Raw genomic sequence first — 22064 nt, 5'->3', positions numbered from 1 at the left:
CGGCTTAAAGCAGCAGGTTACCCGACGACACTGCTATCTAGTGTTGCAGAAGGGATTCTGCAAGCACTTAGAGGCAGAAAATATGTCACCACAACATCAAAATAAAGGAAGCCGTACGCGGTCATTCCTTGCATTAATGGCATTTAATACAGGCTCAAAAGGGTAGGAGCATGAGCTGGTGTAAAAGTGCTTATGTCAGCACCCAACAAGTTTAGAAGCCTGTGCGCCAAAGTCAACAACGAGCAAAGGAAAAAATCAATGCAAGAAAAAACACCGGAAAAAACATGCGAATTGTGTGAAAAGCGGGGTTTATGAAATACCTCTGTGATGCGGACGCACCTACATTGGTCAAACAGGGCGCTGTTTGAATAAACGGCTTCGAGAGCACAAAAGATCCTTAAAGGGCGCCTTCAGCAGTGAATTAGCAAAACATTGTAGAGAGCATGAATGCGCTCCGCAGCTTATCAACACAATGGTCACCGTCATATTTTGATCAACGAATCAGGGAGATTGAAGAAGCCTTCAACATCCGACTAAGAGAGACGTATGTGTCTGCATACCTTCAATAGCGCTTCGTGACAGAGAAATTGATTATCTGCGTGCGATGTCTTAATATTTCACCACGTGTACATCTTGTGCGTTTTTCATTCTTTTTCTTTTCCTTCTTATACGAGCGAGACGTATATATTCGACGAACGTGCATTAAAAATACGGTTGTTATTCAGCGTCGTGTCCCGCCTCTCTCATTTTTGTTTCGTGCTGCGCTGCCCGCGTCACAAGATCACGCACCAGCCAGCCCAGAATTTCACCTTGTTAAAGCTCATTTCACGTAAACACGTAAGTCTGAATGGCCTAGCCAGCAAGCATTCACGCGAGTGGACTGATGTATTACACCACCTGTAACGTAAGCATGTGCCTGAAATTTGGCACATATGTGCGCTTAGATGCCTGAAGTGTGCATGAAAAAGAAATAATTTTATTGAGCAAGAGCCGAGAAATCTAGAATTAATCTTTAGGGGCCGTCCCTGGGACGCCCAACTTTTTGGACACGGCTACTTGTGGGGACGTTTTTTGGATGCCTTCGGGAAAAATGAGGACCTCCTGGAGACATTCCAAATGTCCTGATGGGATATTTGTGGGAGATTTTGAGGAGGTTTTGTGTTTGTGGGGTAAAATCCGGGCATAAAATATAAACACCGTACAAAAAGCAAAGCTAGACCAACCTTTTGTATTTTTAAAAGATGTTTTCAAACATTCTTGGCTTCATCTAATGTTTTTTTCGTTTCTTTTACTTTTTGATGTGGATGGCACTGCCGTCGCAGGTTCTCGAAGGCCGCGCCTTTGGGCTCCAAAGGTCTCGGACGGGAGCCTTCGCCTCCAAGGCCCTTTGCGGCAAAGGCGCAACATTTGTGCCGTTTAGCTGCAGTCCTTAAGCCTTTGGATATTAGGACCCGATTCTCAAGGGCCTTTGCGGTGCCCGTGTGACAGGGGTATTAAACTGTCAGTCTCTAATGCTGTAGTTTGAAGGCATGGTTTTCGTGGTCTTTCATCTGTGCTCGTGGAAGCGTCATCAAACGAGCATTCAGCAAACCACGCGGAATGGCGGGAGATTAGAAGCAGTCAAATTCAGAATACCCAGTGCTGTAAAATGTCATCGAGCTGTGGTAATTCAGTGAGCTGTAAAATTTCTTTGTGCTTTGTCTATTTTGTGCTTAGCACTTATTGTAATTGTCGTGTTAAACGATACTGCATTGTTTATAAATCTTCTTGACACACACACACACACACACACACACGCACACGCACACGCACACACACACGCACACACACACACACACACACACACACACACACACACACACACACACACACACACACACACACACACACACACACACACACACACACACACACACACGCACGCACGCACGCACACGCACACGCACACGCACATCCACCTTTAATAATAATAATAATTGGTTTTGGGGGAAAGGAAATAGCACGGTATCTGTCTCATATACCATTGGACACCTGAACCGCGCCGTAGGGGAAGGGATAAAGGAGGGAGTGAAAGAAGAAAAAAGAAAGAGTTCCCGTAGCGGAGGGCCCCGGATTAATTTTGACCATCTAGGGATCTTTTACGTGCACTGACATCGCATAGCGCACAGCACACGGGCGCCTTAGCGTTTTTCCTCCGTAAAAACGCATCCGCCCCGGTCGGGTTCGAACACAGGAACTCCGGATCGGTAGCCGAGCGCCCCAACCACTGAGCCACCGCGGCGGGGTCATTTGTTTTCCCCAAAAACCAATTATTATTATATTCAGCGCACACCGCGACAAACTTACGCTACTGACGTGCGCACAGGAAAACTAAAAAATACCAAAACAGCTACCCAATGTTGCCCTCCTTCGACTGCGTTTTCGCTACCGTTTCGCTAGACTGTGGATAAAACTCAGCCAATAATTGGAAAAAATTGTTATTAACATAAAACAAGACTCAGTGTGGTCTCAGCGTGGGTTTTTGCATATTTGCCTATAAAACGCATAATAGAAAAAAAGTTTTACTCACTGTTATCATACGGTCCTACCGTCCTACACTGGAGTGTCGGCATGCGGGAAACCACGATAGGTGATCATTTTTCTTTCTTGTTTGCTTTATTTCTTGTTTGGGAGAGACGGGAAAAATGTATTCCTCTCGTAACCTTACCCGATGTGAGCGCCGTGCGACCGTCTCTCCGCTGCGGGCACCGCGTTGTCCGCGGCTTTCTAGAAACTAGAACATAGTTTGTTCAAAAGCGTTGCGCGCCGGATCCTCTGGGACGTGAGGCGGCATTTTTTCTGTTTGCCTCAGCGTACCTTATCCTTAAGGTGGCAAATAATTTACGTTACTGCAATGCTTAATGAGCGCCATGGGATCGGCATGTGCTGATTTTGAGATCAGAGCCTGAGCTGGAGAACGAAGCAATGAAAAACAACTAGAACCACAAACCGACTGGTCTCGTAGGACCCTTGAATGATGCATATCAGTCTGTCAGTCCCATGGACAAATGGGTGTTGGTCTATGTGGCAAATATGTATGAGTCGATAAGGTGTACTCGATTCTCTATTGGTCTAGTACTTTTCGTTACAGCCCATCATAGACCGATACAGTCAATACCATATCCTATAAGACATATATGTATTGATCAATAAGGTGTATCGGTTTCTGTATTGGTCTAGTACAAATGCAGTCACAATCCACAGAGAAATTATACCACCAATACTAATTTACATACGACTAATAAATTTCGCTATGGTTTATTTTTTGTTTCCTACGGTCGGCTCGGATGGTCACAGAGAAACGCTGCCAAGAAGCGACACCTCTGCAGAAGAGGGTGGAACGTACAGTTCCGTGCGGAAAACCAGTGTTTCAAGGCAAAGGTAAATCACCTTGAGGAATACTACTCGCAAGTCAAGACAGCGTGACAAGTTCACTAAAGCAGCCAAGGACAAGGCAGTAGTCGTTGAAGAGCGTAAGAGAGGAGAGGGTGGCTTGAAGCAAAAGTGTGTCAGACTTGAAATGCAGCTGAAGGAAAAAGAAGACAAAATTAAGAAAATCAAGGCCGCCCAGAGGCAACCATCAGATATTGCCACATCAGTAAAGCTTCATCCTTCTAATTCCCGACTGACCAGCAGTCAGCCCAGTGGTTCCAGTGCGTAGTTTCCAAAACGTTGTAAGCAGCTCGAACGTCTCCTTCAGGAGAATCGCCGCCTGAGCTTTCAGCTGAAAAAGAAGAACCAAGAGATCCACCGACTCAAGTCTCAGCTGCAGCCGCCGACAGCCAAAGCAGCCGCAAATACAAAGACTCCCGTTAAGACTCCTCGTAGAACACTGCCGCTGCCAAAGTGCAATGGTCAGCGACAAGCCGCTTCAAGACAAGCTGTGTTGGCAACCTCGGCTACGGAACAGCAGAAGAGCATTGCCACAGGCAAGCGGTTAATCACTTGCAGCGTCTCGTCAGGCAGTGCACACGGCCCACCTATCTCCAGAACTAGGAAATTGACCTGTGAAAGTGCTGTGTTTGTTCCTTTTTCGCTTTGTTTAGAGTTGTTCATGTCTGTCTTTGCCTTTAATTTATGTAGTGCTTTTGTGAATCTGCCAAGCCTGTTGCTAGTTGCCATTGCCATTTGCCACCTTGCCTATTGCCCATGCCTAGAGTTTCCGTGCCTTTTGCGCTCATCAAAAAGGGCTTTGATCAAAAAAGTGGGGCCGGATGTGCCCAGTTTCATTTCACCAGCCGCACGACAGATGGCGACACCTTTCCAGCATCGCCTCCCTCATGGCTCCCTCCGTTCCCGCTTTTAGCCAGTGGGTCGACGGAGCAGCTGTCAGCCTGTCCGACATGCCGTGAACTTGTGGAAACTTTTTCGAGCCATGCTGTCGCGCTGTAGCCAAGTGGTTTCATGGGTCGACAGCAATAAAAGCTGTCAGTAAACTCCTCAAGCCTTCACTTCAGTCATCTCGCCCCAGCAACGCTCTCACAACATAGCTCTCGCTACGCATATCCTGGCCTAGCTGAACAACGCAGTGCCATTTTTTTCTCTCTCGCTATCATCATCATTACTTTCATCATCATCAATACATAACCCTATAATCATCACCGTAGCGCAGCGGTGGCCAAATGGAAAACATCCGCCTCGCATGCGGGAGGTGCGGGGTTCGATCCCAGTGCCGCCGGGTACCCACCGGTGACGCAATGGGTACAAGCTTTCGCCTGGTCTGGTGCTCGGCTTATTAAAGGTGAAATGATTAGGAAATCGATCTTTGACTCCACCTTGAGAAGTCGAAAATACCTTAATTGTGCCATGGCGCTCATTGGCCATAGGTGCCCTTGTGCCAAAAGAACACCTTCCGCTCGTTTTCAGAAAAGGAAAGGCGCATAAGAGCGTCATAGTAGGTGTATGCCACCGCTTACATAGAGCGCGATTGAGGCCTTCACTCACCCCGCGAGCCAGGTACACTGGAAACACGTGGGTGAGGGTGATGATGATGTTGAAAACATTATTACTGGCGGAGCCCTTATAGTTCAAACTTTAAGATATGAGCTGGCTCCTGGTCGTGGGAGGTGGCCTTCAGCCCGTGCCTGACGGTGACATTCTCCGTCCATTGCACCAGCCTCTGGAGCAACGCCGGATCGGAGCTATAGACCACGACCTCCCACCCCTCCAAGTCCGCGAGGGCCCCTTGGGTCGGTGGTTGCAGTTGTCGGCAGATAAACATAATGTGGCCCGAGAGCCACATTCGACCACCCGTGGGCGAAGCGCGGCCCTCAAATGACGAGGGTCATTTGAGGGCATCATGAAGCAATATCCGCCAGCGTCCCCTAAGCCACGTAATTGGTTGGTTTTTGGGGAAAAAAATGGCGCAGTACCTGTCTCATATATCGTTGGACACCTTATACACGCCGTAAGAGAAGGAAAAAATGAGGTAGTGAAAGAAGAAAGGAAGAAAGAGGTGCCGTTGTGGGGGGCTCTGGAATAATTTCAACCACCTGGGGATCTTTAACGTGCACTGACTTCGCATAGCACACAGGTGCCTTAGAGTTTTGCCTCCATAAAGACGTAGCCGCCGCGGTCTGGTTCGAACACGGGCACTCCGGATCAGTAGCCGAGCGCCTTAACCAATGAGCCACCGCGGCGGGCAAGCCCCGTACCTCAAAATCGCGATTTAGCACTCCACTGAAGGAAAAAAAAACGCTAAGTCGCCCGTGTGCTGTGCGATGTCAGTGCACGTTAAAGATCCCTCTCTCTTCCTTTCATCTTTCACTCCCTCCTTTATCCCTTCCCTTACGGCGCGGTTCAGGTGTCCAACGATATATGAGACAGGTACTGCGCTATCTCCTTTCCCCAAAACCAATTAAAAAAAAACTCCACTGACAGTGTGTGCATTTCCTTAACTCACGAGACGGAGGAGGAAAACATTTATTGAGAGCATAAATACTGGGTGGGTTCAGTAGGGGAACCCATTGGTCGCCATCATGATCCGGCTCCTCTCAACCGGCGATTTCAGGTCGAGGGGACTGTGGCTATAAAGGGTTGCCTCCCAGCGCTCATATGTCGGATCGGGATTGCTGTCCAAGACTGAGTTTTCTTGACATTCCCAAACTCTGTCAAAGAGTGTGCCAACTGCTCCACCGAAGGGCTCCACCGAATCGTAGGTATCTGGATACCATTTACTCATCAATTAGGGATTGGGCAGAGTATTAGTTTATAGTCGACTGATTATGTGCTCTTTAAGTTTGCTAACAGTTTTGTGAGGAAGAGGATATTTCCTTCTTATGATCTTATAATACTCCGTAATTTATGCGTAGCTTAGTAACGGTGAGGGGTTGTTAACTGTGTCAGAGAGAGGCTGCGTGCCGGATGCTCGGAGGAGTAGAGCTCGAGCAGCTGTGTTGGCCGCCTCATCGCCCGTCGTTGAGAGGTGCCCTGGCGTCCAGAAAATCTGGACTTCGAAAGGATTGGAAGGATAAGACATTTCCAAAATTTCCCAACACGGAGCGCGAACGCGACCTCTGAGGTAATTGCGCGCCGCTGCTTGTGAGTCGGACATAACAGTTGCCTCGCTGTTCTTTGATATCGCTAGTGCGATAGCTGCTTCTTCAGATTATGTGGTATCCCCCGCTTGGATAAGGCTGCTTGCAATTATATCCCCTCGGGGTGAAACTCCCGCAATTATAGCGACCCCGATAACGGGTCCAGCCTCATGGACGTAGGTCGTGTCCTTGCTTCTATCCCAACGCTTAGAGAGGGGTCTAGCTCTGGCTAGTCTGCGTACTCTATTGTATTCCTCATCCATGCGCTTTGATACTGGGTAAGTCGTGATGTGTGATCTCATGTGCATGGGCATGTTGATCTGATCAAAATCAAAATGATCAAAATGTGCGGAGTATTAACCTTCCGCTGGTTGTCAGAATAGGAAAGGCGCATGACTGTCTCTAGTTCTATAGGCGAACGCCACTGCATACTTATAGCGCGATTCAGGTGTCCACTGACACCGTGACCAAGTTATACTTGCTCTCGCATTTAGACGTCATAACTGCATAGGTATCTCCATAGTTTAACGGTTTGAGCTGCTAAAAAGTTCATTTTAATTAACAGTTTCGTGGAACGCTTTGGAAGAGCTTAAATAAAGAAATAAAAAAAAATTCTGATTGGATGCTGTGAATAATATTGTAAGGTGTGCTAAATAAGCCGCTGTATCTTACCGCGCTGGATAAGAAAACATGCGGTAATTAAATGTCCACTAGATGGTTCCGTGATTCCATAAGTCAACCGTCCCACTATAGTTGTCTTATTAAGATTAAGGGCAAAAGAATTGAATTGATGCCCCCAAACCGAGCCACAGTTGAAGAAATAGATAGTGGAAGTTCCCACCCGAGGTGCCTAACTAGATCTAAAGACGGGGGCGCATGTTGGGCGCCGGAGCTGACGTGCCCGTCAGCCACACCCTTAAGGAAAAATAGAATGCAGAGGTGTGGTATAACATAAAGCTCCGCAGGTATGCATAGCTCGGAGAGTGCTACAGAAGGTGTGGAGTGTCAGGGAACCCATCGGAATGGCAGCAATGCAGGCGATCCAAACGACGCACAATATTGTTTATGGTTTATGGGGGTTTAACGTCCTAAAGCGAGTCAGGCTATGAGAGACGCCGTAGTGAAAGGCTCGGGGAATTTCGACCACCTGGGGTTCTTTAACGTGCACTGACATCGTACAGTACAAGGGCCTCTAGAATTTCGCCTCTATCGAAATTCGACCGCCGCGGCCTAGATCGAGCCCGCATCTTTCGGGCCAGCAGCCGAGTGCCATAACCAGTCAGCCACAGCGGCGGCTGCGCACAATATTGTGGGTAAGGAGGGCTGTAAGGAGGCAATATGTTGGAGCAGTGATTCAGGTTGTACCCTCGGCGCGCCTCATCGACGTACACGGCAGGGCGCAAAGGCGTCTGAGAGCGCTCACCTCAGCGAGCCGAGAGCGTCGGTGGAGACGAAGATGAAGGCTATCAGACTGAGAAAGAGGGCATCGACCAGTGCATTTCAGGACGCGGGAAAAGCGCCCTGGAGCTTCCATGCTTATGCTTATGGAAATTGCTTATGGCCTAGCTTCCCGGGTTCGAACCCGACCGCGGCGGCTGCGCTTTTATGGAGGAAAAACGCTAAGGCGCCCGTGTGCTGTGCGATGTCAGTGCAGGTTAAAGATCCCCAGGTGGTCGAAATTATTCCGAAGCCCTCCACTACGGCACCTCCTTCCCTTCTTCTTTCACTCCCTCCCTTGTCCCTTCCCTTAAGGCGCGGTTCAGGTGTCCAACGATATATGAGACAGATACTGCGCCATTTCCTTTCCCAAAAAAAAACAATTACTAATTATTATTATTATGGCCTAGCACTGTTAGGCCAGGATATATGTAGCGAAAGCGCGGCGAGATCTGCATCGAAAGAGTGCATTCACTAGATGCGCCTTTATTCACAGATAAACTTGAGCTGCCGTGGCGGAGTGGCAGCGTCTTCGCCTCAAACGCCATAGGCCCTATATTCGATTCCCAGCCACGGACAGGTTCTTTTTTATTCAGTGAGTGTGCGGGGGGTTTCAGTGGCTCCCATAGATGCCGCCACCTAATACGATGGTTAGCGGTTAAGCGCAGGCTCTGCTAAGGCGCGTTTATACTCCGGCGTAAGGCGCGCGCGGGTGCTGCATGGCGACCTAAAGTCGGCAAAGCGAGACATTGCGCTTGACCGCCGACGCGTTCGGCGGCATTGGCGCACTCTGACCGCACTGGCGGTGACTTGGAGCTTGTCTCTATTTCGCGCCGAGTGCGCCAGCCGCCACCGGCCCGGCAAGACCGGTTCGGCTCCCCGGCGAGGTACGCGTTGTGACGTCATGCGCCTCCTCGAAGCTCCGCCAAGGCGAAATTGCAAGTTCGCGACCAGTAAAACTTTCGCTTTAAAAAAAAAATTGGCAGTGGCTTAGCTCCGCTATGCAAGGATATACGTAGCGGAAGGCACGTTTCCCTTGCTGAGCTTGTTGTTGGCACTGTATGTTTAGCAATCACATACATGTCCGCTTGAAATGTCCAGGTCGAAGATGAACCTTCGGAAACTCGAATAGCGTGATCAGTCACACGACGGGCCTTCACATCCTCTTCGGTTGGTTGCCGTTGACTGACGCCTTCCATACAGGCTCCATCTCAGCGGCTATGCAGTGTCTATTACGCTCGGCAGTCGGGCGTCTCCGCTTTGCAAGGCGTTCCTCTGCCTGTACGGGCGTCTCCGCTGCTCTCTTTGCCTTCTGACGCTCATTCTCTTTTTGATAAGTAGCCAACTGCCAGGCAACAACCTCGGGATCGGAAGAGTTAATTTTCTCTTGTTTATACCGCCGTTTAGCAGCGGCTGGACTCTCCTTTTGTGCATCCATATGAAGCGTTGCGATACAGCCGCCGATTACATCTCCGCTTTTTATACGCACTGCTGCGCATGCGACGACGCGTGGTTAGGGTGATGAAAACGGTGTGACTTCATACCAAACGGCGGCGAGCCGCGCGGTGTGACGTCATGCCAGATAGCACCGCGAGCGCGCAAAGCACGGTAACCTCGCATATCTCAGTGGACACCCGAACCGTGCCATAAAGGAAAGGATAAAGGAGGGAGGGAAACGACAAATCGCGCGGCGCACCCCCTCCTCCTCGTCGGTTGCCATGGTAACGGCGCATGCGCACAACTGCCCTCCCGCATGTACCACGGTAGCGCATGCGCACAACTGGCGTCTCGCCTGTACCGTGAAATGCTCGACTGGTAGCCTAGTGCAGCTCCCGCTACAAAAGACGCGAAGGTGAATGTACTGATGTGGGTCTCAGTGATCGTCGAAGCCAACACCCGGCCTCTGCCTGGAAAGAACACATACTCCGAGGTCTTCTATGAATGACGCAAAAAATGAGACGGTTATATTCTTTATTTACAAGAGGATCAAAGAGAGCTCAGAGATGCGTCTTCAAAGGGATTATACACCACGAGTCCACACACACTGCCTCTGGTGCAGGCCTTTTGAACCAGTAAGGCTCCCCAGTGTCCCTAGGCTGCAGCAGGGCACGTGGCCAATAGGCGTGTAGGAATGAATTCCATCACATACACGGTCACGCTCTTGTGCTCATTGGTGGCCACATGGTTGCGAGGTAGCCACCTTGAGGATGACGAAGGTGCCCTCTCCGTGGCGAGCGTTCAGCAATGCCCGGCACGCGCCCCGCATCGCCGGCAGGTTCCAACTGAAGCGTGTACCATGTGAGACCTTTGGGCGTCCTACATTGCGACGCCAGATTACTTCCGTTCCTTATGTAGCCAGTGGCTCCGCCGGTGAATGGCGTCTCATGGTCTCTTGCAGGCCAAGTCATAACAGTAAGGTTAACGTACTGCGAAAGCATGGCCGGGAACACGAACTTGAGGAGGTCAGTTTCATCACTTTCTGCTATAAAACGCGGCTGCCGGAACTGGCCTAGCGCCACTTGCGGGCGGAGTGAGAAGGAATGGGTTTTGGCTGGGCGTGTAATGCGAAAGAAAGCTAAGCGTAACGCTAAGCGTAAGCGTTAAGGGTAACGGACTGATACGAAGAGAAGGCAAGTGTAGCTGGGGCCGGCAGAAAGTTAGGTGGGTGGATGAGTTAAAGAAGTTTGCAATGATAAGATTGTCGCAGCTGGCAAAGCACAGCGTGAATTGAATATGCATGCGAGAGGCATTTGTCCTGCTGCTGCTGCTAATCTTGATCGTGAATGGCTCTTGGACAACAATCGCGGAACTCACAAGGAAAAAAATTACAGGATTGCATTGAAATCTGCTTAAGAGCGGAAATGCGAAATCCTTTTCGTTTCCAATCTAGCTCGGTTCCTTTTTTATTTTTGTGTTATGGGGAGTAGGCTTAACTATGTCGAGGTCCATGGCTACTGTGACATCAGTTTCCGGGACTGGCAAACTATGCCGACGTCCTTGACTATCATGACGTGGGAATGACATTCGCGGGACTCGAACTGAAGGCCTTCACAAAGCTCCAGCGCCCGGCCTTTTATTTTTTCCTTAAAAAATGAATGTACAAGGATACTATACGCACAATGATATTGGACCCGTAGCCAAAGGCTAGTTACGGTTCCATCACACTACTGTACATTATAAATGCGACATGCGAAGACGACACATTGCGTTCATAAAAAAAAGTAAGATTCTCAAGAGTTTAGGGATAAACAAAATAAGCGTACAGAATACACACATCCTCACACACGCACACACTCAAAAAATAACACACCGTAATTTCACATATTCATCAGGAACATTTTGATAGATTGCACGTTTTTTTTTCACTCTAATATCATCAGGTAAACTATTCTAAACCAAAAATCCAATAAACTCAATTAATCTTTGCCAGTAACTATTGCGACACACTCGTAAGTTGAAATGTTTGGCACTAGCCGCTCTCGTTTCCCTTTTATGCCATATAAATATGCTATGGGCAAGTGGGTCGTCGTTGATTTGTAAGATTTGGTGAATTGTCTGCGCTACCTTTAAAGTGTATATTGAGTGAAAATGCGGAATACGGGTTGATTTAAAGAGTGCTTTTCTAGACTCAGATAATTTTGAATAAGTAATAATTTTTACCGCTCTCTTCGTCAACCGGATCACAGGTTCGGCATATATTGGATACGTGTTACCCAATGACTCTATGCAATAGATTAGTTGGCTCTGCATAAAAGCAGTGTACTGTATGCGAAGCATTGCAAAAATTGAAACATTCTCGTGCTTGCATCAAATATGGCATCCATAAGCTGTCTTTGTGCAAACCTGTTTACTTGATTTTTCCAGTCATAATCAAAATGTATACAAGGATATTTGGAGTTATTTGCTTCTTGTAGTGGCACGCTATTTAAATACAATGCAACATCCTTGTAGTTTAACTTTTTTTCCCTTGAACTACATACAGCGTATTTAGTTTTCTGAATGCTGACGGAGATATCATTGTTACTGGACTAATTAGGAATAATTTCTAATTCTTCGTTTATTTTATTGTTAAGCTAGTTTATTGTGTCCTCTATAAAAACTAAGCAGTGTCATTGGCGTGCATTATTGGTTGGGAATACTGTAACGAATAGTACACCAAAAACACTCGGGGACCAAGGAGCTACACAACCGGTAGAGCGAGCACGAGCAGGAAGAAGATTTTCGTCGTCCTCTGCTTCTATCGCCTGAGTTCCCTTCGTCCTCCTCTTCTATCACCTGTGTCATTGCTCCCTCCCCTGCAGCATCGGCCTGATGCGGCCATCGTGCGCTAGAGTGACGAGCAGAAAGCGAGCGTGCTAGGGTGAGGCACGAGGATCACAACATAGAACAGGGCACAGCGGTCAGCCTCAAGTTCAATCGGGTGGTCGGTCGTGGTACGGCTTCATACGAACGACGTGCACAACGTCGGTAAGCTTGCGTCTGTGGGATGAGCTGGCTTGGGTGGCGGGTTGAACTTCGTAGGTGACGTCGCTAATGCGGCGGAGGACACGGTATGGGCCGAAGTATCGACGGAGTAATTTTTCAGACAGCCCGCGGTGACGAACGGGCGTCCAAATCCACACATAGTCGCCTGGCTCGTAGGCAACGAAGCGCCGTCCCTGGTTGCAGCGGCCAGCGTCTAGTTGCTGTTGACGGTGTATGCGCTGCCTTGCCAGTAGCCGCGCTTCTTCCGCACGCTGCACAAAAGTGGCGATGTCGAGGTCAGGGTCACTCTCGCAGTGGGGGTCAACAGGCAGCATAGCATCCAGCGTAGTAGGAACTCGACGGCCGAAGACAAGCTGGAAGGGAGTGAGCCACGTTGTCTCCTGCAGTGCCGTATTGTAAGCGAATGTAGCGTATGGCAGAATTTGGTCCTAGGTTTTATGCTCTATATCCACGTACATGGAAAGCATGTCGGCCGGAGTTCTGTTGAGCCGTTCCACCAAGCCATTGGTCTGCGGGTGGTACGCCGTCGCACGTCTATGGCTGGTATGCGTCAGTTTCAGCACAGCCTGGGTTAGGCGGGCTGTGAAAGCTGCCCCACGGTCAGAAATAATGACCGCAGGGGCGCCATGACGCAGGACGATGCTGTGGACAAAAAACTCGGCTACTTCGGCAGCAGTTCCGCTCGCAAGCGACGTGGTCTCAGCATAACGTGTCAAGTCGTCCGTCGCAATAGCGATCCACCGTTTTCCAGTGGATGACTTCGGGAAGGGGCCAAGGAGATCCATTCCAACTTGTTGAAAAGGGATCTTCGGTGGCGCTATTGGCTGAAGGAATCCGGCTGGTTTCATGGGTGGAGACTTCCGGCGTTGGCAGTCGCGGCAGGTTCGCACGTAGGTCTGCACTGATGGAAGTAATTTGGGCCAATAGTACTTCTCCCGAATCCTTGACAGCGTGCGACTGACTCCCAAGTGGCCGGCGGACGGCTCGTCGTGACCAGCGCTCAAGATGTCAGGTCGTAACCGGGTGGGCACCACGAGTAAAAATGTTTCGGTGGACTTTCCAAAGTTGCGCTTGTAGAGAACGCCATTTCGCATGGTGAAGGATTGCAGGCCACGACGAAAAGCACACAGAACCCGACCACTGTGACCTTCCAGGTGCTCGATGAGCGGCGCTAGCTCCGGGTCCGTTCGTTGAAGCTGAGCCACATGGGATGGGCTAAGGGCACAAATGAGAGGAAGATCTTCGGTGATTTCTTGCGGAGCGTGGTGCACGGGCGCACGTGATAAGCAATCCGCATCTTGGTGCTGCCGGCCCGACTTGTAAACGACAGTCACGTCGTACTCTTGCAAACGGAGGCTCTACCTAGCCAACCGGCCGGACGGATCTTTAAGGTTTGCCAGCCAGCATAACGAGTGATGGTCGCTGACAACACGGAAGGGTCGTCCGTACAGGTATGGACGAAACTTGCTGATGGCCCAGATCACCGCAATGCATTCTTTCTCTGTCGTCAAATAGTTCGCCTCCGATCGCGAAAGTGTTCGGCTCGCGTAAGCGATAACGCGTTCCACGCCGTCCTGCCACTGGATAAGTACCGCCCCAAGGCCAACATTACTGGCATCGGTGTGTATGTCGGTGGCGGCGTCTTCATCGAAATGGTCGAGTATCGGGGGGCTGTGTAGGCGGCTGCGGAGCTCCTGAAAAGCTTCTTCTTGGTCGCTTCCCCACAGAAAGGGTATTTCGTCTCTAGTCAGTGCTGTCAACGGGTCAGCTATTCTGGAGAAATCGGGCACAAAGCGTCGGTAGTAAGAACAGAGGCCCAGAAAACGTCGAAGTGCCTTCTTGTCGGTTGGGCGCGGAAAACTGGAGACGGCAGCAGTCTTGTCGGGGTCCGGGAGAACGCCTTGTGCGCTGACAACATGGCCAAGGAAGCGAAGTTCCGTGAAACCAAAATGACATTTCTCGGGCTTGATCGTTAGTTGCGCGCATTTCAGGGCTCGAAGCACGATGCGCAGCCGGTCCAAGTGTTGATCGAAGGTAGGCGAGAAAATGACGACGTCGTCCAAGTACACCAAGCAAGACTGCCACTTCAGACCGGATAAAACGGTGTCCATCATACGCTGGAGCGTGGCCGGCGCTGAGCAAAGACCAAACGGGAGCACCTTGAACTCGTATAAACCGTCTGGAGTCACGAAAGCCGTCTTCTCTCGGTCTCTCTGGTCCACCTCTATCTGCCAGTATCCGCTTTTGAGATCTAATGAGGAGAAGAACCTGGCGTCACGTAATCGGTCGAGGGCATCGTCTATCCTGGGAAGCGGATAAACGTCCTTTTTATTCACGTTGTTTAGTTTCCGGTAATCAACACAGAATCTCAAGGTGCCGTCTTTATTTTTGACGAGGACCACGGGCGACGCCCATGGACTTGTTGACGGCTGAATAACATCGTCTGCAAGCATTTCATCGACTTGCGTTTTAATGGCTTCGCGTTCCTTAGGAGAAACACGGTATGGGCGCTGGCATACAGGCGGCGTGGCCTCGTCTGTGATGATGCGATGCTTGGCGACAGGTGTACGACCGACCCTGGAGCTGGTGGCGAAGCAATCTGCAAAATCTGCATGAAGAGCAGACAGAAGATTCTTCTGCTCAGGTGCCAAGTCCGGGTTGATTTTCACGGTCTGCAGGGCGTGGCATGGTGCGGCCTCGTCTTGAGGGCTGGCACCGACGGCGCATAAATCAGGCAACACAGTAACTTCGTGAAGTAAGGCAACAGCCGTGTCCCTGGCGAGGTGCTGAACCTCGTTGGCGAAGTTCGTGAGTAGGACACTAGTACAACCGTTATGCAACTGGACGAGGCCTCGAGCGACGGCTATTCCCTTCGCGAGCAACAGCGGGAAGTGGCTATCCGCGATACCCTCGTAATCGTGGAACAAGTCATGTCTCACGAGAACCAGGACGCTAGACCGTGGTGGCACAATCACGTCATCGTCGACTATACGCAGAGCGTTGATTCCCGGATCTCTGTCGGTATGCGCCACGGCCTGTTTCGTCGAGAACGTGATCCGGGCTTCGTTCAGATCAATGACAGCGCCGTTCGTCTGCAGAAAGTCGAGGCCCAGGATCAAGTCCCTCGAACACTCGGGCAGTACCACGAATTCACAGACGTACAGAAAACCACGGATGCCGACCCTTGCAGTACACTTGCCCGCAGGGTTAATCAGTTGACTCCCAGCAGTACGAATGCTCGGCCCAGACCATCGCGTCAAAACTTTCTTTAATTCTTGGGCGAGGGCACGGCTCATTACGGAGTAATCGGCACCGGTGTCGAGTAAGGCGGAGACGTCGACTCCATCAACTGTTACGTACAAATCGGAGGTAGCGTGTCGGATGCTATCGCTACCTGCCCCCGGTGAAATGGCGTATCGGCGTGATGGTGGCGGAGGATCATCACATTTCCCTACAGCAGCGGCCTTGCCTCCGGAGGCCGCCGGCATTAGTTTTCCCGGCTTGGGCTGGGCGAACGGCGTCCGGAATAGCTTTGCGCTCCGCGGGGACTTTGAGAACGGTAGCGCATTGGGGACGGTGATCGAGACCCGCGGCGACTGGATGTGACGAGATTCTGCCGCTCCAATAGGTGAGAGGCTATCTCAAGTGGCCTTTCGCCATTGCGAGGGCAGGGGTCGTCCGGGGCGAAACCCCGCAGGCCCACGCGGCGGTACGGGCACGCCCTATAAAGGTGACCCGCCTCGCCACAATGATAACAGAGGGGCCGACAGTCTGGGGCCCGCCACACTTGACTCTTACGCGTCCGCTCGTAAGCTGGCAGAGCGGGGTCACGAGGGGGACCCGGTGGCCGCACTGATGGAGCCGCGGCATTGATGGTGTAGCCCGACGTCGGAGCTTGACGGAGTACAGACGCGTACGTGGGTCTTGCGTCAAGGTGGAGGGGTACCTCAGATGCTTGTTGTTGGGCTGCGAGGCGCACCTCGTCGCGGACGACGTCAGTCAGTGACGCGAAGGATGGCATGTTAGAAGGCGTCCGAAGGGCTTGGAGTTCCTCCCGGAGGACGGAACGGATGAGTTCGCGTAAGTCGTCCGGGGCGCTTCCGAGATGCATAGAACAGGTGTCTGGCCCGAAGGCGTTGACGTCACGATTGTATTGGCAGGCTCGTTGCTGTAGAGTCTTCTCCATGGTGGCCGCCTCGCTGAGAATCTCGGCCACAGTGCGCGGTGGGCTGCGCACGAGTCCCGCGAATAGCTCCTGCTTGACACCACGCATTAAATGGCGAAGCTTCTTGTCTTCCGACATAGAGGGGTCTGCGCGCTTGAAAAGGCGGGTCATGTCCTCAAAGAACATGCGGACACTCTCGTTCTGGCGCTGGTTGCGCGAGTGTAGCGCAGCTTCAGCTTGCTCCCGACGGTCGGCGTTTGTAAAAGTGGCGAGCAGGTGGCGGCAGAAGGCCTCCCAGGATGGAAACGAACCCTAATGGTTTTCGAACCATGTCCGCGCCGACTCTTCGAGAGCGAAATACACGTTGTGGAGCTTCCGCACATCGCTCCACCCGTTGTAACGGGCGACACGCTCGAATGTCTCGAGCCAGTCCTCGGCGTCCCCGAACACGTCGCCATGAAAAGACGGGGGTGTTCGTGGCTGCTGGCACAGGATGTGAGCTGGGAGCCTACTCTCAGTTGACATGGCAGCTGGCTCCTCCGACGTCCGAGGCTGTGTCGTCCTGGTGGCTGCCGGAAGGGGTCCGAACTCTGGAGACTCTCCTCGCAGGCGGCGGCCGCGGCGCTGGTGGACCGGGGTGAGATCCGTGATCACAGGTGGGCTGCGCGGGTCTGTAAGTGTACCCAGCACTGCCTCCACCAGATTTGTAACGAATAGTACACCAAAAACACTCGGGGACCAAGGAGCTACACAGCCAGTAGAGCGAGCACGAGCAGGAAGATTTTCTTCGTCCTCTGCTTCTATCGCCTGAGTTCCCTTCGTCCTCCTCTTCTATCACCTGTGTCAATACTTTAATAAGGTTGGAAAATCATTCACGGATAACAAAAACAAAATTGATCCTTGAACTGATCCCTGCGGGCCCCCAGTTAACACGACCTGTGCCTCAGAGATCACGTCATTCATCACCACATGTTGAATGTGGTTTGAAAGGTAACTATTGAAAAATTTTGATATTTTCCCTCTAAATTCATACTTAAAGCGTTCACCTACAAGAATTGTATGATTAACTGTATCAAATGGCGTTTTTACGTCTAAGTACACAACTATAGCAATCTTGTTGTCGTGGAAGGTTCTGTTTATAGTTCGGATTAGCACAAGAGCGGCGAATCCTGTTCATCCATTCTGTGTAAACCCTTGCAGAATAGGGCTTATAATCTTGTACTTGCCGATAAACTTCTTTATTTGTATACGCAATATTTTTCAAAAACGGGACGTGAACCCACGACCTTCGCGGACACGAACCCACCACTTTTTCTTAGGTCTTGAGTTTTTGGCTATCTTGCTGCAGCCCAACAAGATGGCATCATTCGGGTAACCTGCTTCTCTTAATCTTTTAGCCTGTTCGTTGAAGCTCTGATCAGTCAAATGGTCACAAGATTTGGACAAAGCAGAAAACAACGATGAGACAACAATTCCTGTTTTTACTATTTTAGAATGATGTGACATGTAGTTCAACAACGGCTTGCCGGCCCTTGGCAAGTATTCCCAGCAAATATGTTTTGTATGAACTTCCAGGCTCAAATCTAAAAACTGCAGCTTGTTATCGGCCGTAACCTCTGTGGTGAATTGCAGACCATGAGCATTTTCTTTAAACGCTTTCAGAACATCACTCAACTGTATAGGGAAATTAGTTTTATCAACAAATATTAAGAAAATGTCAACGTAACGGAAAATCCGCGACGCCATCCCGGCCAAGTTTGCTTGAATACTCCGATCTACGAAAGATAAAAAGATGTCACTTAACACCGGTGCCACCCTGGAACCAATGCAAACACCCGCTTTTTGCGTGAAAAGCTTACCATCCCATTCAATGAATGTAGCCTTTACATAAAATGATAGTAATTCATGGAAGCTAGCTACTGATATGCCACAAGCCCTTATAGATTCTTCATCGTTGTCTGCTGTGATGCATCTTTCCACCGCACTCATCATTTCATTGCGAGGGAGAGAGTAAAAGAAATCATCCACGTCTACACTAAATACATTACAGGGCCCTGGATTATCATGCTGAAGAAATTTTACGATGCTCTCAGAGCTGTGAGCCCTAAAAGTGTCAGTAATAACCAGCGAAGCCAAATGCTTCGGTAGGTATCCGGAGACTTCACATTGCCAAGTACCCTTCTCCGTCACAATCGCGCGAGATGACAAGTCAGCCTTATGAGTATTGACTGAGAAAAAGACTTAAACAAATGCCTTTCGCTCTTTTCACTCCTGCTCTGAGTCGGTCAAGGTTCGGTTCTTCAATTAAACGCAGGGCCGAGTTTTTTATTTGCTCCGATTTATCCTGGGTCGGAACAAAGTTCTTCTGGACAGCTAGCATCGCCTTAGCCGAGAGCATTGTTTCAGGCACCGAGAAATCATGTAATATGTAGGGCTCGTTGGCATGAGAATGGCTGGAATGAGACGGAGCTGCCGCAGTAGGCGTTGTCCTGTTTCCGTGCGACTCAGGCGGTCTAATTGGTTGGTGCGTTGAGCCTCTACTAATTCGATCACGGCATTGTGGGTACCAGTGGCCAGGAGACGTTTCGTGCTAACCGTCCGTGGAAGACGTAGGGTGGAGGTGACAGTCGTGCGTATTAGGATGTCTGCCTGATGTGTTTCGCGCTGAGTGAGTATGTGGTGTGGGAGGTGGTGTCTAATGCGGATATTAATGCCTTGTTCACATTGGGGCTCTCGCGTTCAGACAACCAATGATTGCGTGCGGCCACGCGCCTTATTAGTGCAGCGACCTGTTTGGTCTGTCTTTGCAAGATGTGAAGGGTGACGGTTGCATCGAGTGTATTGTTAATGAGAATGCCGAGAATCATCACCCGAGACACAATGGGCACTGGATTCCCGTACGTGTCCAGCTCAAGGGGGGGGAGGGGAGCTACTGAGGAGGGGTTTCAGCTGCAATAGTTCCGTTTTAGTTGGACAGCGATGGAAGCCTATGTTTGCTAAATGGGCGGTGGTGATGTCTATGGCAGATTGCAAGATACCCTAGGCTGTTCCAAGGGATCCTCCCGTTGTCCAGAGGGTTATATCATCTGCGTATATGGCTGTGTGGAGCCCTGGGATAGCAGCAAGGGCTTTGGCCAGTGGCGCTAGGGCAATGTTAAAGTAAAGGTGATAGGACCGCCCCTTGCGGGATTCCCCGTTTAGGCAGGGAGAAAGGCTGGAAGGCGATATCACCAAGTTCTGTAGTTTTGCGTACTTTAGGGATATTGCCTCCCAGCCTTTCCTTCTTCCTAACTGAGGAACCTCTTAAGCTACATACTCTCACTCTGCCTGGCGCATCCTCTCCCGCATGGCCTAGATGACCGCAAGACCTGGGAGGACTGGGAGACCCTGCTGCGCTCGGAGTACCTGGCTGTGCAGACCATCGCCACTGGCCGGGCTGCCAGTGTTGTCAACCTTAGGGAGATAAACACTTCAGTGAAGTGGGGCGTGCGGGAACTCAAGGGTGTGCCCCAAATTCCTCATCTACAATGAAGTGTTTCTTTCTCTCTCTATCCCCAAGGAGGAGTTCGGCAGTGTGTCCATGAAGGAAGGGCAGAACATATTGCCATATGCAGGTGCCGCAGCCCGTGGTGGTAGCCCCTACTACGGCACCTCTTGCTTTCTTCTCGCACTTCCTCCTCTATTCCGTCCCTCACGGCGTGGTTCAGGTGTCCACCGAGATGTGAAACAGATACTGCGCTATTTCTTTTCCTCAAAAAACCAATTTCAAATTTAACTGTAACTTTAAGCTTAAAGGCTTGACGTATTAATCACCGAAAGCTGATTGGATTTAGCGATTGAGAGGTATGGATTGGAAGGCCCGTTTTCACGCTTCACAGTCGAATGCCTAGTTGGACGTCTATACGCTCACGTGCATACCTGGCCTTCTTCCACTCGCGGCCCTCGCGTTCCTCGCGTCTAACGCGTTCCCGGCGCACTGCACAGGCGCCAGGGCCCGCTTGCACGAAGCAAACAGTCGAGTTCCCAGTGTTGTCTTATTTGCAATTTAGGCCTTTCGTTGGAAGTGGGGAAATGCGCATCACTGGCTCAGTGGAAAGACGCCTCAATCGCGATGTGACGTGGCGGTGGTGTCCGCCAGTTATGTGCCTTTCCTACTCTCAGAACCGACGAAGGATTTACACCGTTGTTTTGCAGGAATGGAAAGGCTCAAAACTGGCTCCCTGGGTCGGAGAACATATCGGTATCACTTTGAGGAAGATGGCGTATAGTGTTCAACTAACGTGTTACGCGTAACCCATTACCCGGCTGCTGTTGTGTGTACGCCCTAAATTGATTCCCCTAAATGGCTTGTACAACGCTATTACAGCCTGCGTTGTAAAACACTGTGTAGAAACGGGACACAAGTGGCGACACCTCTCGTCACCCCGGGCGGTCACTTGTTTCTTTACGAGCTGCATTTTCATGACGTTCTCGAATCATGAACCAACCCAGCTTCGCACGTGTTGACGGGTTCTATACATTTTCACAAGGGGTAATTTCCCGTCCGTGACGCAGCCTCTTTCAAGTCTAGAGGAGAAAACTGGGTCTTATCCTCTCCATCCGGAGCGTCACAGTTCTTTGCTGCACTATGAACTATGTACAGCGTGGCATCTTGGTTCCCCGTAACGATTGCGCAGCTGTTAAAACAACTCCTACCGCTTTCAGCAAGTGTTGAGTTAACCGAAACCTTTGTACTTTACTTAAGAGGTCCCTGTACATTCTCGCTGTGACATACCTCATACCCGATATCGGATGCCGCTTGATAGAGTAGGCCTTTTTAACCCCGTGGCTCCGCCAGCTGTTTGGCCTTAGTTGCCCTTGGGCAAAAAAATGAAATCGCCGTCGCTGCTACGCAAAGAGAAATCGTCGAAGAATTCACGCAGTGATTCTGACTATAGAAGGAGTGGTTAGGATCCGACACCTCGTTACCTGCGTCGCCAAGCGTGTGTCTGCTTAAAGTGTGAGACGGGCCCCCTGAAGAAACGACTGCTGAACTCCTTCCAGTCTCTGTCCTTCTTACAGGCGAGAACCCCAATTACGCTCTCCTCTTGACAACCGGCACTCTTTTCAGCTGACGCTATCAAGTTGAAGCGCGCAAATCGGTGCAACAAAGGCCATTGGTATGATCTAATCAATAGAAAGGATCAAATGAACAGCTAACCGGTAAGAACTGCTTATTGATATCGTACTCTTCATGTACGAGACCTAGACCTAAGGTTGAGACCAAGTGCAATGATCTAAATCATCGCTGTCTTCCTCACCACCCCAAATGTGTCCACTGCAGAACAAATGACTCTCCGACTGATGCCGACTATCCTGAGCCAGCGGCGGCTACCGTGCCCGTCAAACTTAATAATATCCGC

The 22064-nt window shown here is 50.4% G+C and overlaps 1 pseudogene; it reads left to right on the top strand.

The window, feature by feature from the left end:
- Positions 1 to 371: 371 nt before the first annotated feature.
- On the top strand, positions 372 to 20193 carry LOC144125988 (uncharacterized; annotated as a pseudogene).
- The last annotated feature ends 1871 nt before the right edge of the window (positions 20194 to 22064 follow it).

This window comes from Amblyomma americanum, chromosome 1 (assembly GCF_052857255.1).
Source record: "Amblyomma americanum isolate KBUSLIRL-KWMA chromosome 1, ASM5285725v1, whole genome shotgun sequence".
Lineage (NCBI taxonomy): Eukaryota > Metazoa > Arthropoda > Arachnida > Ixodida > Ixodidae > Amblyomma > Amblyomma americanum.
This window is presented reverse-complemented; position numbering and strand designations above follow the sequence as displayed.